The 20,722-nt window shown below is 34.3% G+C and overlaps 1 long non-coding RNA gene across 1 annotated transcript; it reads right to left on the minus strand.

Moving 5' to 3' along the window:
- Positions 1–1,437: 1,437 nt before the first annotated feature.
- LOC137850199 (uncharacterized) lies at positions 1,438–20,154 on the minus strand. The gene is made up of 4 exons (XR_011092348.1): positions 19,682–20,154; positions 4,803–4,888; positions 3,391–3,454; positions 1,438–2,957 (listed from the first exon to the last, which is right to left on the minus strand). It is a non-coding gene; the product is annotated as an uncharacterized lncRNA (long non-coding RNA).
- Between the last annotated feature and the right edge of the window lie 568 nt (positions 20,155–20,722).

Genomic DNA, 20,722 nt, shown 5'->3' on the forward strand with positions numbered 1-20,722 from the left:
CAGGGCCTGGATCAAAAGGCACGTTCAGGTCACCACAGGGCATAACAGCAAAGGCCTGCAATGGCAGTAGTGGTGGGAGCTGGGGGGCAATGGCACATGCAGGTGGATCAGTAAACGAGCCCACAGCTCCCCCGCTGTCTGGTAAACCACATGTTTCTGACTGTGGTCCCACATGGCTCTTTAAGGCCTCAGAGATTGCTCGCCAGGTGCCAAGCAATCCCGCTGCAACCTTGTCTTTTTTTAGGAGCAGAGTCCCACACCTTGACTTCAGTTTGGTCCCATATTTCAGGCTCATGAACTGTCTGATTGTTAATAAGGAGAATAAGCTGTAAGGTTACCAGGACAGCCTTTGTTCCTAAGGACGTATGATTCCCCATAATGCGCAACTGCTTACCAGTGAGGGTCTGCTTCTCTCATCTTGAGCTTCTTTCCAGCTCCGGTGCACCTATTTCCAGTGACTTTCTGTACGAGCTTCTTTGAGCAGTTTGCTGAGTTTGTCCAAACCTATCTTCATGAGGCAATCAATGTCTCTGTTCCTGTCCTGGTCCCTGCTCTGCTAGCCTGTTCCTTTTCATTCCTTCTTTCTACTTCTTTATTGATGACATAACTTCATCACATCGTGTTGCCTTTTTTTTTTTTTTTTTATCTTGAGGACAGGCTCCCCTCTTATACCCTTCTCCCCACAGCAGTCCTTTTCAAAAGTGACTTTTCATTGGTCAAACAACTTTGCGTATAACAGCAAACACCCAGCAACTTCCATGCCTTAATGGCTGGAGAACAAGCAACCCAAGACTGCATGGAGTCTCCTGAATCACCCTTCTTTGTTCCCTCTCAACTCTTTTACATTTCTGATGGCCTCATCGTTAAGAGTCTAATGTTATCATCAACCACAGGGCTTTCCGACCCCCATGGCCACACTCCCAAATCTCCCCCTTCTTTATTAACATCAACCATCTTCTTGACATGAATTATTATGCCATATATCACAAGAACTGCACTCTAAGACACCTAAAAACTAGTAATGCAGAATATGATACAAGTGAATTCTGTCTGTGTATTATGTAGGGTAATTGTAAATTTGATTTCAATAACTGCACTGGTGCAGTACTGTGTATGAGCTAATGAGCACTCCTGAGAGAATGTAAGTAAAGATGCATTAAATATATGTCCATAATGAAGCCTATTTTAGGGCAAATTGGCATTGTCAAAAGCCTAAGGAAATCTTATCATTCTTCTTCATGAATATGAGCAATCATTTTAATCACATTTTTCACTACAACTTTGTTAACGCATGAATGAGTGGCAAAATAGATTTAGCTTTGTCACGTAGATTTAATTCTAGAACTAACAACTGAAGTATTGCATTAATGCCCAGCCAAGTTTAATAGGGCAAGAACACAAAAAAAAACCACAATAATTCAATATTTTGTTCCTAGAACGACTTTTGTCTTTTTTTCTTTTTTTGTCTTTTTTTTTTTTTGTAAGAATATGCCAAGCAACATTTTAAGGAAAAAGTGAGGAAAAATGCTGGCTCGTGTTAACACTCAGGAAATCCAGATATCTTACAAGAATTGGTAGAATTCAGAATCAGATGTAGACTTGAAAAAGCAAATGATTCAAAGTTGAACTTTAGATTATAGACTTGAATTAGAGAGGGTGAAAGAAAAATCTGGAGAGTAGAAACAGCTGGAAGAACACTGGGAACTGAATTTTTTACATCTTACACTGCAGTTTTTGCTTGAATAAGCACGTGTTTCAAGAAGTTGAACAAAGGTTGTATATTTTTCTCTTTACTCAAGTTTAAAAAAAATCTTTCTTTTAAGATCAATAAATGGATAAATTCAGGAAAAGTTTTTTCTCATGCAAGTGGATGAAAATTAGTGTCTCTCATATCAGACGTGATTACTATAGTGTAAGTTGTAACACTGCATTTGCACCTGGTCTCTGCAAACCTTACACTTTATTATATGCTACTTACTGTGTACACTTGTGTGTAGGGCTGTGTATTACTTGAAATATGCTTTGGGTCAGGAGACTTTGCAAAAATCCAAGAGGAAGCAAACCGCATTTGTAGTTATCCATTATAATTTTTAGCTTCCCATGCTAGCAATTTCTAAATGCCACGACACTTCTGAAGGGAAACTACAGACAGAAGTCAACGGACTGCAAGTTAGAAGAGTATCTGCAGTATTCCTATCATGCAGTAAATCTCCAGTGTCCACATTTTATGGACATGGAGCCCAATGACAAGACCGTTTACTTTAATTGAACTCCTGGGACCATGTTCAAGCATTTTCAGACACTGCTTTCAAGCAGTGACAGGGGGCATGAAACAATATCTTTATAACATCTCAGAACTTATCAGAGCTGCAAAATTCTGCATGAGCAAAGGCTTTTTTTTTTGTACCACAACATTGAGTGATGTCAGAAAATAATCTATCCTTACTGGAAAAAGAATGACTAACTCCTTTGGAAAGGCAGCAACCACAAGGGTCAGCTGTGAATCCAAAGAGGATTACCCAGGTAAGTACAGTCATAGAAGAAACCACTAATTTACCTTATCTACTATTATGCTAGAATATCCTATTATTTGCCACTGAATTCCAGGAACATGGGGTGTCTACTTGAACAGCGGTAACTGTATATGATCATACCTCACCCTTTGCAAATAATGTTTATTTATATTAAGAGAGAATATGTTCGTGTTGCAAGAGGGCCTTACTGCCAGGAATCATTCAAAAACACCTGAGATTCCATGAAACTCTAGATTCCATGGAACAGAATGGAATCCAACGGATTACTACTGGATTACATACTAGATTCCGTGAAGCACAAGTTTAAGAAATTTGATCCTATCTGTGTTGTGGTTAGGGCAGGTACGTTCTTCACAGAGCTGTTGATGTTACTGAAAGCAGTAAAAATCATGACTTCCTTTACTTCAGATGTTCCACATCAGGCTATTAAAAATAATAACAAAGCCTTATGCAACATCAGAAATTCTTACACAGATTAGATATACTTCACATTTTCTTATTGCTGTAATGACAACCCTTTGGAGAGTGTTTCTTTCTCTCCAAGCTTTTTTGAAACCTGCTTTGAACGTTGGCCTAAGCTGCTGGTAAAATATGGTAAAAAAAATTGTTACCCTCTAGATATCCTGAAGGCCCATTTTCTGAAATGAGGAACTTGTGAAAATGCCTCACTATTGCAGGGTTTTTCAGTCATTTCACATTTAGATATGAAATTCCTGGATGTCAGATCTTTATATGTTCGTTAATAAGTTTTAATATTGAAAGTATGTTACCATTAAACAACATGGAATAAAAATGTGAAATGTTAGTATGTTCTGTAGTTTTCAAAATTAAAACTAACAAAAAGAATTCTTCCTACCACTTCAGCATCCTGTTTTTAATCTCTTGGATCTCATGTATTACTTCTGAGAAATCTCCTTTCTCTGTAATATGGGGGAAAAAAAAAAACATATCACGAGAAAATAACACTCTGCTTTTACTTTTATATTTTTAAATGTACATTACCTACAACAATGTTCTTAAGGACTATAACATTACTATTTATGCTTCAGATGACCTCTAAAGTCAAAGAAGTAATATAATATTAAACTTTTTTTTTTTGAGAATTGACTAGACAGATTCTGTTTTTGTTTGTTACTATTTCTGTTACCATCAAGAACATATCCAAATTTCTGTTACTTATACATCAATAGGTGTACCAAATAGAAATGACAAACTGGAATCCTAGTCCTTCAATCAGAACTGTTTACTGTGCTTCATAAGACCAACATTTACAAGTGAAAATAAACAAAGGAACAAACTTCTATTCTATTCTATGTCCCACAGTTCTGCTTAGTATAACGCACTAAACAGCTGGCACAGCTAGAGTACCTGTGCTGTCTCACTGTTTTTTTGTGATCATATTCTGGTCAAGAGGTAGTTGAAAGGTTTTATTTGTTTCTAGAACCTTTGGCATCATCTGACAGATTCATGCTGAAAACAAATGAACAAACAACAGGAAAACATTTCCCCCATCTATTAGGTAGTTTGGGAAAATATGTTCTGATTCCTAAGGGCAAAATTTGTCACTGCAGATATTGTTCCAATGTTCCTAAGGCAGGTCATTACAGGACTTGCGTATCAATGATTCTTGAATTACTTAAGCTCAGCATAGTTTAGGAGCAACTCAATTTTAACTGCTTTAGAGACAGGAAAGACACGTTTTCTGTTTTCAAACTGTGAAAATTTGAACTTTTCACAACTGAATCATGTTGAATAAAATGAAAGAGTATGGAACTGTATTATAACACATCAACAATATGGTTCATGCTTGCTTTTCTAAGAAAAGTTATCTATCAGATTGACTTTTTCCTGCTTCCAGAGCATCGGAAAAATATGTCTAATGACTGGAAAAAAATGTTTTAGGACTTACTCTCCACACACCTAGATAATGCTTACAAGAATTTTGGACAGGCTACCTGAGGTCTTAGATCCATGATGGCTACATGCTGATACTCTTCTGTAAGGCCCCTGGATGACATATTACCACACAGGAATACAGCAAAGGACAAGCCTCTACAATTTTATTAGCATTATTGACATTGAAATAATAAGCAGCCAGGAATGAATATAAAAATAAAAGCTTCAGAAAAAAAATGTTAAATTAAGATAGAAGATCTTAAAAGGTACTGGAAAGAGGCATACTACTATACATCTCCAGCCAATTTCAACTACCACTTTTTTTTTTTTAATTGGATCACTTTAACAGAGGTGAAATAGGAATGTCTATACCTGAAGGCTGAGAGGAGGGAAGGTAGCTTTCAGACAGAAGGTACCAAGGAGTAGCTGAGTAGCCTTTTCAATGGATTCAGCTGTGCCTGGAAAAAAAAACAGACTGCAGCTATAATAAAGGAAATTTGATAAACTGAGACTCTTAAGTTCTAGTTCAAAGTATTAACTAAAAAGTCAAACTACTTCATTTTATACATTATATTAAAACATGTTAGTATATAGGTTATAATAACACCAACATTTTTGTAAATGAATAATTTTAAAGCAATTTGTTCATCTGGATTTTTTAAATCAGTTTAGTACAAGGTAAATTATATGCAATGCTTTAGATTCATTCTTTCTGCTGTTTGCTTCTGTTTCTTCTAATAGTGCTCCTAGTCAAAAAACAAACAAATCCGTTTGAGATGAGAAGCTTTTCTTCCTTATTAACATGGGAACATTTATGTTTTAATTTCTTTTCCACCATCAAAAGTTATTAAAGCTTCTACTGTAAAGTTGTAGATTCAAACATTTAAATAATGTTTTCATGCAGTTAGAGATGTGCTGAGCATTTCAAAACAAAAACAAGACAGAGCCACTCATTCTGTGCCAAGACCATTTGAAAACAATCTGCCTTTATGAAAACAGGTTGGGAAACATCAAGAATAAAAAGCAATTACTTTAAGAAGTCACTGAGAATTGGGTTTTGATGTCTGCTGCTGAAATCTCTAGCAGTTAATGAGTCACATCACTTTGCTCCAGTCACGTTGCTTTGACACGACACATGGCATTATTGAATGGTCAGAAAATTTGAACACATGTATTTTATGGGAAAAGGCTGTTGAAATGTCTGTACAAAACATAAAAAAAGTATTTAGGAATTTAGGGACTGCCTTGGCAGTGTCAAGAGTTGGAGTGGGTATGTATTTTTTACCATACTATTGGAACAGTTTTAGTTGTTTTGTTGTTGTTTTCCTAAAAGTCATGTAGCTGGTATTCCATAGAACCAGATAAACACAGTTTATAAAATACTTCTCTGCAAGCAGTAAGTGTGTCACCTCCTGAACAATATAGATACATATTGCCAAAAGATGAAAACATCTTTAACTGTCTGTTCTTTCTTTTTAATTTCACTCAACAGAAGGAAGATTAAAAAGATACAGGCATTGACAATAAGCAACACAGTAACTGTAAAGACTTACAAATACAGCATAATGTCAAACTATTAAGGATCTCTGCAACAGAAAGCCAAAATAAACTTGACCTTCCTGGAATCAAAGCTGGAAAATTGGAAATGGAGGAGGCTATGGGTTGTGACAATAAGACTGTAATAAGAAATCCTGCTCTTTCTTGGCAAGATAGTTGCCATAAATCTAAGAAAACAGTTCTTACATATGATTTTGATGAACATGTTTAGAAACTCTTTGCACACATAGTATGCCCAGGAACTTCCAGATACTTTGTAGACATATGAGGCATGTAGGAACTTATTACTTCACCCACCATACACACATAAAATAGCCCAAATCATATTTAGATTTTTCTTGAATTTCAAGTAGGCCATTTCCAAACTTCACATTTAAATTTATTTCATTTTTGATTTTGTTGATCACATTAACTGATTCTCTTTATTTATGATTTCATTGTGTTTTATAAAGAAGATACAAACATATGCTTTTGGGTACAAAATAGCTAGGTCAGCATACAAATCATGAGAATAAAGCCATGTTTAATTGTATACTTTGTGTTATAAAAATTAAAAACAGCCAAGTTTTCATAAAACTGCATGTACACTTTCCTGAATTACAAGTAAATGTAAGAATTACAAATATTTAATGTTTCCTTATTTTTCTGTTAATGAAAAGGAAATATCACTATTTCACATTCAGAAACTCAGTATCTCAATATTCTCTCAATTATTTACTTACATATTATTTTCAGAGTAGATATGTTAATTTGGTATTTAAAAGTCCTAATACTATACCACATTCCAAAATACCTTGAGATGTTTTATTGAAATTATTTGTATAAAAATACCAGGTTTTAGAAGTCAAAATTAAGTAATATTGCAGATTAAATTAAGAGATAAAGTAATGAATTCCTACATGTAAATATGAAAAATGATTATTAGTTTATAGAAGTAAGTCTTCAAAATAGTTTACTTATACATCCAGTTTTTCCTCATTTTCATGATTGGGGCATTGCCAACTGAGAGAAGAAAATGTGTCTCAAATAAATGTAGAGACAATCATTTTTAGTGTAACACCGCTTTTCTCTTACAAATCTCTCTTTTGTAAGAGTATACCCAATATTTCCATACTTTCTCCTTCAGAACAATGCAAGGAAGGACATCTATACAACTCCATCATTAGCAATACATTATACCACATAAACATGTGTCTCAGTTACAGGCTGATCAGGGGCTTAGCAAACTTCAGATGAGCAGCAGTTTTTATTTCAATTTATATCCTAAAACAGGAAATGGTGTCTATTCTGAAATAATTCCATTACTAGGAGTTCTTACAGGTTATGGTATTAAGCAATATCAGTATGTGTGAATAGCAAAATCTAATTCAAAAAGGGAAATAAAAGCCATACACAGAAATGACTATAGTTACATACAGTCATGAGCAAAGTTAGTTTAAGATGAACACCATTGAAGCACAGCACTCAGCAGTGGCTTGGAACTGCAGTCATTACAAACTATAATTTGCAATGATGTATACAAGCATATGGGGGAAAAAAAAAGAAGAAAAACAAATCCTTTAAAAAAAAAACATGAAGGATTACTTTCTACCTCAATGTTATGCAAGTGTTTCTGTTAAGTGTTAACTTTTAGCAAGTTTCTTCTGTATAACTGCTGATTTAAGAAAATGTCCATGAAATCAAGGAATAAAGGGCATAGCAAACAATCATAGTTAAAACCCAAGAACAAAAGTTGTAAATTATGAATAGTACAAAACTGCTTTTATACAAACTTGAATGTGAGTTTTGTTCCTTTGAAAATGAACAAAAGGGGCAGAAAAGAAGCTGAAGATGCGATGTACTGCTGTTATCACCAGCTGTACGTTTTATTGTTTGCCATGGAAGTTAAAACTAAGAGTGAAGTGACAGTGATTATATCTTGCTATCCTGGAGTATTAAGGTTTTTTTTTGTTGTTGTTGTTGTTTTAAATAGCAAAACCCCAGCAGAATATAAATATCTTATCCCAGGACAACTCATATTGAAATTGTGATTCAGAAGCTGACAGACAATATATTGAGACAATTCAAAGGACTTAGATATAGAATTTTGTATTTATGTACATACGGTTTCATAAAATTTCTGTTCACTGTATAAATTCAACTCTTGTTATAATCCAGGCACAGGAATTTGATATGCATTAAGAGATTGCCACATTTTCATAAATAGTTTGTGTCTGTAAAACAGTAAGAAGCTTTTTAGAATTCTGTTTTGTGGGATGCAAATAGTCTGTATTCTGAAGAAGACAACCTGCTTGATAGCACTTCATTTTGGCAAAGGAAGGGTAGTATCCAGTACCCAGCCACTGTTGTGAAAATGTTCTACCACAGATGAGAAAGAACCAGGACATGATTCTCTCACCAATATGCTACTGCTTTGGCACAAGGAAGGAAATAACATGGATAATAATGAAATATGCATTTGAGAAGTTAATATAGGATAAAAATTATTAAAACTACAATGATGTAAAGTTAAATTCCTTAATTCTTAGTTCATTGTTAGATGATTCATTTCACACATTACAAAGATTCTTAAAATATGCTCAAGCTATTTATTCTGATTTTCAAATTCAGTTCACAAGAATTTGTTCAGTTCACACTTTTACATGGAAATCCAAAATCTGAAAATTATCTTAAAGTAACTATTCAATAGGGCAGCAGTTAATTATTTAACTATATATTTTTTTGCTTATGACTTTGGAAAACTAGCATTATACTCCACCATTATATAAAACACACAGATTTGGACTTTGGCGTTCAAAAAGGTATTCACAATGCCAAATGAATAGTTGTCAAACTATCTGGGTTGATTACAGTATATTTTGATAATATTCATGCTATTTGTGGCCTCTCAGCTTTACTTAGGTATTCAGATTCACAGATGATAAAGATGTGGTATGCACACAGCTGAAGGGAATGTCTATTCTAGTGAGACAGGTAGAACTTGATTCAAAACCTGAACAATGTTCTGACAGCATCCTAGCAATATATTCTGAATAGTGACTGAGTAAAAATCAAAGACTTATTCAAACCCACCACTCTTTAAATATATTTATGCATTATCTGCTTGCTTTACTGACAGAACTCTATTCTGTCACATCTTGTGCATTCTCAACAGGGCTGTTTAAAAGTTTCTAATTAGGTGCTCCTATGAAATCTTAAAGCAACAGGATCATATGAATGTCAAAGTAGATCATTTGAAGGCAAACATACAAGTATAAGTGAGGCCAGAAGTTAGCCTGCTGAATCTTATCATCTTGGTAGTGTCTTATTTAAGGAAAACTCTGAGTTTGAGAAAATTTCAGATTTTCAAGTTTAATTTGCACAGCTGGCAGGTGGAAAATAGCTTAATCTATGCTGAGATTGCTATGTGTAGTTATGGAAAAGATACATAGGAAATGTGCATGTACAGATAACAATAGGACAAGGAAAACTGTTTTAAACTTAAAAAAAAAAAAAAAGGTAGTTTTAGATTAGATGTTAGGAGGAAATTCTTCATTTAGAGGATGGTAAGACACTGGAACAGGTTGCCCAGGGAAGATGTGGATGCCCCATCCCTGGAAAGGTTCAACGCCAGGCTGGATGGGACTTCTAGTGGGAGGTGTCTATGTCAGGGGGATAGTAGAGCCAGGTCATCTTTAAGGTCCCTTCCAACTGAAGCCATTCTATGAAAACAAGTTATGTATATCTCAGAGGCTTTAGGAAAGCAATAGTAATGATAACCTCTTTTTACAATTACAGCCTCAGAGATGCCATGCAAACAGTTCAGCAGAGTAGTGCTAGACTACTTGTCACACTAAGGTGCTATAAAATACACTAGGGAGTACTTTTGGTACAGGGAAAAAAATGTTACTGCAACTGGTAAAATTTAAAGTAACTTCAATATTTAGACTCTGGATGCTTCTATATGCATAGCCTAATACCACTGCTATAGTTATTAGCTAGAAAAATAAGTGCTTACATATTTTTTTTTTCAAGTTGTGGTGAACAGATGGAAAATGCTCATAAGCATCTGACAGTAAGTATAAAACATTATGCTGAATGTTGGTTTAACCTTAGGAGCTTTACTATACTGACTTACTAAGGAAAAAAAATTGCATTTCAAGAAATTGAAATGAAATTTAACTGTTTTTTAATTCTGTATCCTGGATAATGACTTTAATATATTTCAGCTTTAATATTACTTCAGAATATTAGTTTAAACTAATGAGCAGATAATACTTATTGGCACCTCTAGATGGGGTCTATCTCATCATCCCTACACTGAGTTTTCCACTTTACTTTAGATAATGTTATCCATGAATCTTCTGTTATCTGTGGAGTTGGTCTTCTAAGCAGTTAGGAAATCACCTAATAACAGCTTAATGAAGCTCTTTTCATTTATCAGAATTCGGCATGAGGTAAAATCCTTAAAGATCATATTTCGCTTTACTCCCATATCAGTTCATACTCATAGAAGGAAGTTGATTTGTTATAATTTGCTCCTGACAAGTCCAATGCATCTGTTACTCATCTCATCCCTTAAATGCTTACAGAGTTTGGCTTTTTGTTCTGCAGAACAATAATTCCATGTTCTCTTCTCCCACTGTTTTAAGGTGTGAAGTAAGTGTGCTTTTCTGTAACATCATGGAACCCCATCTACCTTTCATATAATTTTAAAAAGACTATTTCAATATCAGCAAGTAGACAATATACTACACTACCAATTTAGGCCACACACTGCAATTGGATTAAGTGTGCAGAAGAAGCAATTGAATCTGAGGAATTAACACCCATAGTACACACTACAGAACTTGGCAGGATTTCGACCATCATTTTGACCTGTAATCTGAGTGTCCAGGAGGATATTCAGGTGCACTTTTCAGAGTGCACATTTCTGTTTAGTTCTGTTTGAAAAGAATCCACTTCACTTACTCTAAGATCATTATACTGTCTGTGCCAAACCACAGTTAATGGATGACAGGGATATTCAGCTCAAAAGACCACTCTTGATCTGAACTACTGTAGCCACATTCTAAATATTCTCTTGATTCCAGGCCATTTGTTATTTGAAGTTGTCTACTTTGCTTGATGTGAAAAATCATTTCTAGATAAAGCTAGAACTGTTTAGAATTTATATAAAATTCTGTACATTCAGTAAGTTCTAAAAAAAGAAATGTCACATTGTTGTGCATATAGTTACACTTACATGCAGCAACATATACTGCAGTGCACTATAAGAAAACTTGAACATTTTATTGAACATTTTAGATGTCTGTTTAGTTACTAGCAAACAAGAAAAAATAACTTGTTAGGTAAGGCAAAAATGACAGTTCAGTTAAGTAGGCCAAATACACCTCTTGGCATTTTGATTGCTGATTGTGTTTTTGTGATTATACATATGTATTTACTGAGAACATCTCACAATGTATCCCTTGCACATGCACAATTAACAACCGCTGAGCTTCTTGGCGTCACTGACATACTGTGCATCTCTCTCAAAGATAAGCAATACATGAGGTTTATATTGTTCCTGCTCTGCATTTTCATTTTCTGCCCTGTTAGTCACTGATCCCAAAACAGCTTCAGAAGTCATTAGATTTACAGATAAAGTGATGCAACTCAAAGAGCTACTTTCTTCAATGGAAAAGTCTGATTGTTGTAATGACACTTAACGATATCTATTTCTCTGTGTTTTGTTAACAGAACCAGAATAAATGGTGCCAATCAAAGTCTTTCTTGGAAACTGGCCTCAACAAAACTAGGAAGCTATAGTGTTATACTTTTATAATCAAGTATCTATTATGAGTCAATCCAGAAGCAATAAGCATAGTTTAGGGATTAATCACTCCACATTAGCTGGTGTTATTTTTAACATCCAAGACCAGCACAGTTAAGTAGATTTTATTTGGCAGTTTTTGCTTGCTGAACAAAAGAACAGATTCAGTGTAAATAATAGCTTTTTAGCAAAACATCCCTACAGGAGTATCTATAGGTATTATATTTGCAGTTTCATTTTATTACAAATGTAATACGATCAGCACTACAGTGTATTTGCTGAAACTACAACTCAAAACAAATTTCTCAAAAAAAAAAAAACATGGAAAAAATCCAGTATTTAAGTCAAGAGCCTTTTAACTGACTATATAAGCATTTCTTTGTCCTAAGAAGCAATTTCTAATCACACTGAAAATCTAGATATTTGAAAAAGAATTCTGCATCATGAAACTTCTGTTCTTAAAGAAATTAACAGATGAATCAAGAATACAATGAAACACAATGCAGTAGAAGAATTTTGTCATTCCTTTTTTTATCAGATAAAGAAAACATGCTACAGATAGGGTGTATACAAACCTGTGAGATCAGGTACATATGCAGTCACTTTGAAAGTCCCCTCAAAAGAAAAAATGTATTTGTTCTTTGAAGACTTGAATGTTTTACTTCAAATAGCTTGTTAAGGTCATTTTGTCTCTAGGAGCAACCTAAGACCAGGTAGTACACTTAAGTTCTTAAAGGGAAGCCCAGGAAGCAAAGAAGAAATGGGCAGCAGCTGTTACTTTCTGTACTCAGTGTTATTTGAGAAGCTGGAGTAGGATCCTTAAGTTCTTCCTATTTGTTAGGTTACATATCAAAGATGTATTGCAGGGATTCATGAGATGTAAATTCTTCTAGATGCAAGACAGAGTCTTTAGGGAATATGGCAATTGCTTTCCACATTAAATCTCAGTGTTCAGAATCTCTGAATCTGGATTCTGACAATAAAGTGAATAATCTGTGCAATACACTAGTTGAAAACCATAATTTCCCTTAACATTAATGCATTGTCTTAGAATTGTTACTTTTCACCTTTCCGTAAACTTTTTCTGGATAATTAAAAAAAGATCTTTGATTCTTAGGCAAACCACCCTCCCACAAAAGCAGGCAGTGAGGTAGCTCAAAACATGAAAAGAAATTTCTTAGTCACTGTAGATACTCATTACCCTAGGTTTTAAAGTACCTTCATGTACTACCACCCATCCAGTTCATGTTGACTTTATTAAAGTGTCAGAATAAATGCCAGTGACTGGCACATGAACAGTATCTTCAGATCTCCTAGCACAACATAAATATCTGGTTTAAAGTAACATTTACTGTTAGATGTTATTTAAAGCCTGTCTATAATAAATCTTTTCACTTGGTTTTCCTCATGCTTTTTTAAAATTGCTTCTGGAAAACTCACATGACAATTACCAACCTTCACTGATCTGAATTTTGAGTCATCTTTCACATTATACTCTTAGTAATGGATTTATATTGAGAAAGGATAAAAAAAACTATATGCTACCTAAGAATTTGGCATGGGTTCGCTATAGTTGGAAAAGACATGGAGTAACAACCATGGAAAAAGTCTAATTGCCCTCCAGCTCCATATCAGCTAGTGTATTATAAAGAACTTAGAACACCAGAACCAAGTTTGATGTAGAATTGACTGTAATAAAAACCCAGAAAAAGATACCACTGTGAAACTAAATTTTTGTAAATTTTAAAATGAACTCTACAAACTAAGAAGTCTCCTTGTGATTTTTTTTTTTTCATTTTGACAAAATCTCAGTTCACAGGTTTGGTTGATATACAGAGATGTTGATGGTAACGTGGAAAAAAAGAGCTATTTCAAATCTGGCCAAAAATGAATCATTAAAAGTCTACCAGTTTCTTTCTGAAGAGGTATCTTGCTACATAAGAAAAAATACCTGACACTGGTCCATACCAGATAAGCAGCTTCTGATGAATTATCCAATTCATAATTTATCTATAATACATGCAAGTGTCTCAGATTTACTGTAATTGTGCATCAAATCACAGAGAGGTAGGACACCTGAGTGGCTACCTTTGTACAAAGACACTCACCCTCTAAACTGTAAATTAAAGTTTGTAATTTTCAGTATATGCCAGCAAAAGAAAGAAAGAAATCCTTTTAAGTTCACCTGGCCTTCTTCAACCCTTGGATCTGGGTGCTCAGAACTTAACCTAATCATTACTCAACCTAATCATTGATTTACTCTCTCCCCATTGCAAGTGGAAAATAGTCTCTTGAATCTACATAATAGCAAATTTGAAAGATTTATTGTATTATCCCCATCAGTAATTTACTCTTTCCACAGGGAATGAATAAATCTTGAAAAGAACAGCAAAGGAAATAGGGACAATGAGTGAGGAACACCACATGAAAGCAATTCCTGGAGCAATACATTTGTTGTCATGTGCTCAGGGCCATGCCTGAAGTTACACTAGCAACTTATGTCTTTGTCTTTAGACACTTCATTGCTCTAATGAGTATGCTGAAATAACTTGCATGTATTGTGACCCATATTTGAATTGTTGAGCAAAATGCTGATTTGTGAAAGTGGGAACATCAAGACAAAGCAAGTGATAGGTGAAGTTATGGTTGATTAAATGTCCAACACTAAGCCCTGGCTCCATGAAGGAGAAAAAAAAAAAAAAAGAATCTTTCTAGTGTGCTGGGAATGTAAAACTAAGATGTTCAAAATCATATTCATCTGATCTATTCCATATAGCTATCTAATTAGCTGGCTGGAATAAATCACAATACAGGCCTGGTCCAGAAGAAAGACTCAGGGAGGTACCTCATACACTTTCTTAGATAATGCATCTAACCATATGCAAGATGGATGAGTTCTCACTAAGTTTAATTGAGATCAGAATTATCTTAGTTAACATTCACAGACGGCCATGTTATTTGCTTTTACTATACTTACTATGTCACAGTGAAAAGTCTCAGTAAATGATTCAGATGTAGCTTAACATAACCTTGCAGAGCAAGACAAAACATCCCATTACATGATATATAGCATGACTGATTTGTCATTCTGAACAGAACATATAAGAATGGAAGCGACAAGAGAAACTGAGTGAAACAGCCATTAATCAGAGAATTCCAAAAGAAAAAAGTATAAAGCTGTATCTGATTCATTTAAAAAGGACCATGAACTTGTGTGCATGTATATTCATCTGTAGGCTAGTTAGAATTGCATTATGTATGTTCCACATCTTTGACAAAATATGACACTTTTTCTTAGCCTAATTCCTCAGGATACTGATATATGGACCCTGCTCTATGCAGAAATGTGGACATCAAATGATACATTCAGTAGCTGGATCCCCTTTTTTGAGCTGATGGAGTGTCACTCACCCTGTTTAAAGAATACTGTATCTGCCATGATTACAAACTATTTTTACTGCCCCACTATTCACTGTTCTTTCAGAATTATTAAAGTGACAGCAAAACAATCAAAGAAATATTCATTTAGAAATACTGGTGACTACAGATAAGATACTATCTATTGCAGCCTAGCCTGAAATGCCATGATTATGCTCATGGCTTTAGATAATATTCTAAGTAAATATTCCTTAGAAGTTTAATAAATTAGGCATAGAGAAAGTGGGATAAAATGGGATAGAACCAGGGACCCATGTTTGATAAACCTGTTAACTGAAGATCATGCTAGAGAACATAATTGAATTTATTGACAAAGGAAAATGGAAGCAGCTTGATCATGAAACCTGTTGAAGGCACAGAGTCATGAGCATCAACACAGTGGAAGATTAGAATATTATCCTAAAAGAACCTAAATATTTCAGGGATGGGAATATAAAAAAGCTGATAACATTTAGTAGTTCATATAACCATGATTAAGATTTCTTAATTCATGCTGAAAAGTTCCTCAACAGAAACTATAGGAAGAGAAAGGCTTCTGTATTGAATGGTAACTTTGCATTATCAACGTGGTGCCCATCTTTGTAGCTACTTATTTAAAGAAAGTGTCTTGAAAGGAGTCCTGCAAGAAGTATTATGATTTAGTAGATACTTCAGATAGAAAGGTGATCTGCAAGGACTACAGATTTAACCTTTTTTTTTTCCAAAAAATGGATTTTAGTATGTTTATTTCAGACTACTTTTCTAAATGGAAAAAGAAATTTAGGGTTATAATCATAAAGATTCAATGAAAGATGTATATTGCAAGCTATTTCGGACCTGTTTTGCTGAAAAATCTACAAATAGAAGGATTTCAACATTTTCTTTTCTGGACTCCCACATTGCCATTTCCCAGAAGTTAAACAAGAATTTATAAGTGGTAACACCTTAAAGGTGGAAGGCAATTTCCCATAAGAACCTGCTAATTTACAGCTTTCTACACACCAATGACCCTTACAATTTCACAGTTGCTTCATTAATTCCTATACACCTGCTCCATCTATCTTGAGAAAAAATAATAAATAAAAGCTACAATTCACTAGCTACATCCACTCCTGAAGCTTTTGAAAAAAGCTGTCTTACTACTTTCTACCAGAAATTGTAACTAATTCTGTTAACGCAAGGGGAATAAAATTGAAAGTAGCATGGCAGATAAATTGATATTACCTGTGGGTCACTGGTACAGAGAAGAAATCTGAATTCTTCCCTGGTGTAATGCTACAGAAATTGATTTACACCAGGGATGCATTTGGCTCAAAGATTTTGAAAGCACACATTTGAAAAAGGAAGTTCTATTTGCACTGTGGGGTTTCCATTCTCATTTTATAAATTCAAGCCTCCAAGTCAGTTCAAGTAGTACAGAATCCATTTCAAGAAAAAAAAAAAAAAGTACTTATGTACTTTCAGAATCTTCCTCACTGAGCCAAAAAGCTACATTTCACAGAAAACAATAAAGTAACTGGAAAAAAAATGTTTTAAGCTGTTATCCTAATAAAATAGGGTGAATCAGTGAGGAATAATCATTGAAAATACTATAAGGTTTGCTTCATTGTCTTTAAGGTAATTCATGCTAAACGTGAAATATGTTTTGAAAGATATTGAGCCTTTCTTGGATTCAGAGAGTAAAAACACGTCATTAAAACTGATGTACATTACCTACATTTGCTTTAAAGGAAGAACATAAATCCTGTATTTTTCAAAAATAAGGCAAAAGATGATTTGATTCCTAAATCAAAGTTGTCTCTTCTATCAATTCCAGATTTTGACTATTAAGACATTATTATTATTATTTTGCCTGTAGGAGATGCACTTCTAGCTACATTATTTGTTGCAGAAGAGTATGATAATTTAGCATTGTAGCCCCCCCCCCTTTTTTGGGGGGGGGAGGGGGGGAGAAGGGGCAAAGTGGATGGGACAACTTATTTACTTTTTTTCTAGAATAAAGTTCTAATTTCTGTTTATCTCCTTGGATATTTTTTTTCTCCCAAGTTTTACATATGTAGTTTTTTTTACATACAGTAGTTTTACATATCATTACATACAGTAGTTTTACACATCATTCAGTAGAACACTTCAGAGAAAACTTTTTATTATTATTACTATTATGAATGAGAACAAGACCACTAGTACATTTGCATAAGCTTGAGTAAAGTATTTGAAAATATTATTGATACTGTCTCTGCAAGATAGAAGTTTATATTTTGGCTGCAAATCTTTGCTACAGATTAAGTATCAGACAATGCTAAATCTAAAGCAACTAAAACTAAAGTTTGAAATGTATTATTCTACTAACTTACTACAGTGAATGTTACAGTGAAGTTGTAAACTGGTTCCTCAAAGTTGAATTTCAAATTTATTGATGGTCCACTATTAATAACAATAAACTGATCCAAATCAGGAAGTCCTATTAGTTTGATCCTGTCTCTTTTATAAAATACTGTCAGTTTTCAGTCTTTGCTATAGCAAAGCATTTACAGAAGTTCCTGCAATCCAACCATAAAGATGAGAAAGTAGCATGGTGAAGAACACCTGCTTGTCCACATAATAGGTCTTCTGCTGGAGTCTCTATCTCTGAACTATGCACTATCTACGCTAGAAGATATGCAGCCTTGGAGGAGGGAAGTTGTTTGCAGAGCTCCTTAATGGTGAAGTATAGGTAATATCTGCTAGTAAAATTTGCCTGTGATAAATACATCTCTATCCTGTGGTGTTTCAACTACTGATACTAACTTTTCAGCAGCCACAGCTGGCACGATAGGAATGACAAGCTTGCTGACCACATGAACTCCCTCTGCTAGTAGGTCTATGATAATAGAATTTGGCACAAACCCCAGCATAAATCAAAACCATTATTTTCAACTACTGCTATATAGTTCTATTTTTCTCCTATCATCTTTACTGAAGTATAGGAAAATGAAGCCTTTATGTTCCCCACAAGACTGCATGATCATAAATTACCTTAAGTCCAACTTTGCTGAGGTTGCTATTTTCAACAAAAATTAGTCTTTTCAACAAAATTGCCAACAATAGTATTTCCTAACTCTGCTCATTCTATTTTTGTCTAAATATAGAACAATTACCCTTTGCAAGCTACATTTCTAAACTTTCTTTGCAATGTTAAAGCAAAATTAAGTTCATAACATACTCTTGCTCAATCTCAAATGTTGAATGAATAGCTTCAAAGAGCTTGTTTTTCTCTAAGCTAAGCACAAATGAGATAAATGCCTTTCTTTAAACAATTCTGCTAAATTAAAATTAAACACTGCTACTAAAAAGGGTTTGATTTTCTTTGGTTTTCTAAGGTTTCCTTGAAATGTTTTTTAAAATAAAACATTACTGTCTTAATAATAATGAATTTTAGCTTTTTCAAAAGTGGAGGTCAGTGATAGGAAAGATAGGACTGTGTTCTCACTAAATGGATTATACTGTTTATTCCAACTTCAGGGACTAATGTCAGTTAGCAATTCCTACACACTATTCCTTTAGAAGAAAATATCATATCTGTAACTATGAGTACAAAGAAGGAGCATTATTTAAGTGTACTTAATAGTACTTATTTTCCCATCTGATTATAGACTGTAGAGATTAACTGCTGAGGATGAGTGCCCAAGCTGGTTAGAAGAGAGAAACAATAGTGCTCATTAAAAATTTATCTTGGAATCGACACTTTATTGAAGCCTGAATTTTAAGAGACATGGTTGAAGTTACATGACATTTTCATAAGATAACTTTTAAGCTGCAGAACAGATATGGAAACTTTCAGAGAATATTCTGCCAACTTTTTTTTTTTTTTTTTAATAGAATTGTCAAATAAAATGTCTTCAAAGAAGTGGGTAAACAATGATGGATCAGATATTTAATTGATAAACTTATACATAAACAATATCATTAGAATAAACTATCAGAACATGAAATGCTTCCAAAGTAAGTGTGATCATCTTGTCAGGATAACAATTTGATGGATTTTGTTAGAAACTCCAAATGCTCATAGCATTATAAAAATCTACCACCTTAGGCAGACAGTTGGTCTACCAGGTTGTAAGACATGTTCTGTTATGATTTTCATGAAGTTCTTTCCCTGTCCACAAAGATCTTGAAACCAGAGGCTTGCAACAAAACTACAGGGTCTGTCAAAGTCAGAGGGCTCGCTTCAGGAAAAAAGCGAAACAAAAAACAACAGCCAACCAGACAACCCCACAGAAAATTCATTTCAAAAAAATGTGCAACAAAGAACAAGTGCTCAGCTAAAATTACTCAATGTATCCTTCACAGAGATAACCTTGGAATAAATAAATAAATAAATAAATAAAAACTACAAAACCAGAAGTGACATAAGCCTTTTACAGCCCTAATGTTTTTGTTATGAATACCATATATCACAGATATTATAATTTTATAAAGTATGAAATTCAACAGTCTTACTTACCACAAGAAGCATATCCAAGTGCTCAGGAGACTAAACTTTATAAATACAGTTTCCTTTCTAATATATATTTAGGGGGTTATTAGTTACAAAGATAGTTCCTGTTTTAGGTATTTCTTTCAGTAAAATCAGCACAGAGGCCACTCCACAATCACCAGAGGAAGAGGACTGCTCTCAGTTGTCCTGTCTCTAAAAGACCCTAAGCCAAAACACCTGAACTTCTTGGGAGAGGGGAACCTCAGAGCCCTTAAAGTGAAGAGTAGGTTATTTTGTATCTAACGTAGACATGAAAACAATACTATCAGCCTTCCTCCCACCACAATTTCTATTACTGTGGAAGTTGTTTCTGAATTATCTGTAAGTGCCTTTCAAAAAGTCTTAGCTAATTAAATATCTAGGCAAGTTATGTTAGCTATCCTCACTATTATTTCTAAATCACAGCAGTAGCTGGGATTAAAACAAAGCTCTCCTCTAACATAGATCAAGCAAGGACTGAAAGCATCTTCCCAAGTCGAGCTTATATAGCTTTCCCTGGCCTATAGAGGCGGTTGGAGGCCCCAGCTGGGGCTGATTAGGGCCATTGTAACTTGCTAGTTTAGGGCCCTGACAATTATTTTCTTCTTTTTCTTCCTTACCATCTCATTTCTTAATTTTACTACCCTCAACCAATTGTTTGAATACTCTTGGATATAATTTTTTTCATGGAGATACTTGTATAGATCCCATATGTGACTTGATTTCACTTCATTTAGAACACTGAAGAACCATCATGTTTCAGCTTATGAGATCTTAAAAAGTAGTTCACAGTATGAGATTCTTGTAGCATATGGCTTTCTAAAGTTGGAGATAAATCCAAGTAACTTCTGTATCATTCAGTGCTTTAACCGATGAGACTATAAAATAGAAATTGAAATCAACTTTGATGGTACTGGTTGATTTTTTACTGATATCATTCTGTATTGGTTTTGCCTGGGATGGAGTTAATTTCTTCGTAACAGTTCACATGGTGCTATGTTTTAAATTTGTGATCAAAACAGTGTTGAT

This window comes from Anas acuta, chromosome 1, assembly GCF_963932015.1.
Source record: "Anas acuta chromosome 1, bAnaAcu1.1, whole genome shotgun sequence".
NCBI lineage: Eukaryota > Metazoa > Chordata > Aves > Anseriformes > Anatidae > Anas > Anas acuta.